This window comes from Vitis riparia, chromosome 7 (assembly GCF_004353265.1).
Source record: "Vitis riparia cultivar Riparia Gloire de Montpellier isolate 1030 chromosome 7, EGFV_Vit.rip_1.0, whole genome shotgun sequence".
Lineage (NCBI taxonomy): Eukaryota > Viridiplantae > Streptophyta > Magnoliopsida > Vitales > Vitaceae > Vitis > Vitis riparia.
The window spans coordinates 20,960,800-20,964,793 of record NC_048437.1 but is presented as its reverse complement, the minus strand read 5'-3'; positions in this window follow the sequence as shown (position 1 = coordinate 20,964,793).

The following is a 3,994-nucleotide window of genomic DNA, read 5'->3' as shown; positions in this document are numbered from 1 at the left end:
CTTAAGTACGTGCTGCATGAAGTGGATGTTTTAGTGTTTTCTCCTAACGATCTTGTATTATTTTGAAGATCCAATCTCCAGCTCCTTGACGAATAAGGTTTTCTTTCATCACGTGCATAAGCTCGTACATAAATGGCATTGTGGGAACAACTTCAGAATCCACAAGTCAAAGCACCACGTATAATGGCTCATATAATGAAACTATATTTGTCAATCTATCCCAATACGTATGGTCAAACAATAATTGTTCCAATTCTCATCCAATTTTTGTTTGACTGAGCTTGTGTTGTGCCCATTCATCACTCATAAACAATTTTTTCAAATCAACCCTTTTCTTGAGAAGACTATCAAGAGTAATATAATTGGTAGCAAACCTTGTAGCTCTCGATCGAACAATTCCTCCACCACAATACTTTCGCATTTGTGCTAGTAACCAACCATGATTGTAAATGAAGTTAGTTATCTTGCGAGCATTGTTCATCACATCGATAACACTGGGTCTTTTACCGATGTCTTCAAAGATTAAGTCGATGCAGTGGGCCGCACACGGAGTCCAATATAAGTTATACTTCTTCATCAATTGTTTCCCTGCTTTCATGAATTCCGACCCATTATCTGTGACAATTTGGACCACATTTTCTTTACTGACTTCTTTGATAATAGTCTTCAATAGCTCGTATATATACTTGTGGTCTTTGATATAGTTCGATGCATCGACTGACTTAAGGAACACCGTGGTCCCTTTAGAATAAACCATGAAATTAATACTACTTAATTTCATGGGCCCTGTCCATCCATCTGAAATTATTGTGCACCCATATGTCTTCCATTTTTCTTTTTGTTGGTTCACATAAGCTTCCATTTCTTTGTATTCCATTTCCAAGTACTTGTTCTTTATTACAAATGGAGATGGAGGTTCGATTCTCATTCCTGCACTTCATATATAAAAAATATGTAAAACATATCACAAAAGACTATACTTACTAAAAGTGTAACACAATATAACATTTCAAAAATTAGTAATTACCTGCTTGTTGTGCACCAATAATCATATTCTTGAAGTGATGAGACTTTGCTTTTGTAGGTGCAACGCTCTCATAAATGAAGAATTTGCTGATTAAGCGTCTCATCATTTCTTTAATTACACCACCCTTGAATATATCTTTGATGTTTTTTTGTCTTGTTGTAGAAGACTTGTAAAGCAAAGGGGCAATAGGGGGTGATTGGTGCGAATGTCACATACTCTGTGATTTTCACATCGTCGGCAATATACCAGTAGACCGTGAAGACTCTCCCGTTTTGCATTTGTTTCCTACAATATTCTCATGTCGTTCACATTCCCAATCAGATGCGTTCGAGGCACGAACTGCAGATCGATATGCATCCCGCTCATCTGGGTGCATATCTGCTAGATACATATTCACATCTTCATCCTCAGCATCTTCATCATCATCATCTTCATTTACCAAATGTGTATGATGAGTCCCCATTGTGCCACGTAATTGAGTACGAATGTCTTCAATATTAACATTTTTCTTTGCTTTTGGTTTTTTTTTTTTTTTTTTGTCATGCACCAGCAATCGTATCTCTTCTTTCACTTCAGGTAGCACTCTTGTACACTTTTTGGTGTTGTTATGCGAGTCCTTATGCGTTTAATGGAACTTGAATCGTTTGATGCCTCCACTTTTCATTACCAACCCACAAAAATTACAAATTGTTCCATTTCGGTTACCCTCAATTGGTGAACAATACTTCCAAGCCGGATCTCGCCCTGGCATGGCAAAACCACCTTCACTAGCCATGCTAAATCTATTGCAAGAAAAATACACTTGAATGTGATTTCACTGTAAACAAAAATAAAGTCAACATTTAAATTTAAATCTATGAGAAATGTGCAAAATAATCATAAAGAATGAACATAGTTGATATTCCATATATAGTAGTTCATGTTAATTAAACTAATTAAATAATATAGCTAAATTAATTTTTTGATTCTAAATGTAATTCTATGATAAATTTACTAAATATAGAAATTAATCATAATTGAATATGAAAATAAATCGCGATAATAAAAAAATTGAACATATTTAATATTCCATATATAGTAGTTCATGTTAATTAAACTAATTAAATAATTTAGCTAAGTTAATTTTTTAAATGTAAATGTAATTCTATGATAAATTTACTAAATATAGAAATTAATCATAATTGAATATGAAAATAAATTGCGGTAATATAAAAAATTGAACATATTTGATATTCCATATATAATAGTTCATGTTAATTAAACTAATTAAATAATTTAGCTAAGTTAATTTTTTGAATCTAAATGTAATTCTATGATAAATTGACTAAATATAGAAATTAATCATAATTGAATATGAAAATAAATCGCGATAATATAAAAAAATTGAACATATTTGATATTCCATATATAGTAGTTCATGTTAATTAAACTAATTAAATAATTTAGCTAAGTTAATTTTTTGAATCTAAATGTAATTCTATGATAAATTTACTAAATATAAAAATTAATCATAATTGAATATGAAAATAAATCTCAATAATCATAAAAATGAACATATTTCATATTCAAAATATACTAGTTCATGTTAATTAAATTAATTAAATAATTTACCATGTTAATTAAATTAATTAAATAATTTAGCTAAGTTAACTAGTTTAATCTAATTCTAAATGTGAATCTAAATCACAAATAATCATCTAAAATAAATATATCAATTTATAATTAAATAATCAAATTAACCTAAATTAATTCAATAAAAATATATAAATTAATTACAATTGAATGTAAAAATAACATTAAATCATCCATATTGGAAACATACTAATTAATTAAAAATACATGAATTAATTACAATTTAAAACAAACATACCTTAAAATGATTGAATAATTGAGCAACCTTAGTGTGGACCCCGCATTTCGGCTCAATGCGTTTCCCACTCGATGGCGAGCTCGATTTTTTTTCGAAAAATTGATTTTTATTGATTATTTGAAAATGACTTGGAGTCGCCACTTATTTTTGTTTTATTTTTAAAGGGTAAACAAAATAAGAAAGAAAAACCCTAAGTGTGACTCCTTATTTTGGAAAGGGTGGTCTGTGAAAAACTGGATCAGGTTCGGGGGTCAGGTTACTTATCGGGAAGGTACGGTAAAGACCGTAGCACCCCTCTAAGTCCCTAAAGTCGGGTCTCTACTAATGAGATGAAGCAATCATGGCAATCAATGAGAAAATCAATAAATACCTAGAATGATTATGCACGTATGAAAATCGGAACACTCAATGAAGAATAACCAAAATGAGAGCAGAGCATACCTTGGCATCAAACGAGTCGTCATGCGCTATCAAGAAAGGGGGTTAGTGCACAATAACAATCACGAGATATGTCACACATGCCACTAAACCAAATAAAGAAGCACCAATATCATGTATGACATTTCATTCAATTCCGTTTTTATTTTAAAGGAAATTTATTTGATGTCGGGCTCCCACCATAGCCCATTTATTTTACATGAACCAAATCTGTAAATTCCATCACTAGGAATTACAAAATTTGATTCTTGCTTATTTTAAAACAGTTTAAAAACAGGGGAGATGAAAATTGCATGCCCAAAGGAAGAATGGCATCAACATTTGATTAAAAATGAGACTTTTAAAACCTAAAATTTCTAAAGATGGAAGATGGGGAAGTTGAGGTTATTTGAGAAGTTGGAATTTGGAAAATCATTTAAAAATGGGGTTTAGAAAAATTATTTAAAAAAAATGGGATTTGAAAAACTATTTTTAAAATCAAAGAGGAAGAAAATGAAAGTGACACATGGCCTCAATGAGGCCATGCAAACCATACCGGAGTGGGATCCTAAACTTAAGGTATCTTGAGCATTGACTGAGTGTTACTCCATTCCTGCCTGTAAAGTAGACCTCCCGGAGTTTTCTGAATATCCCTAATACCCTTTCCCAAGCATGAGCGC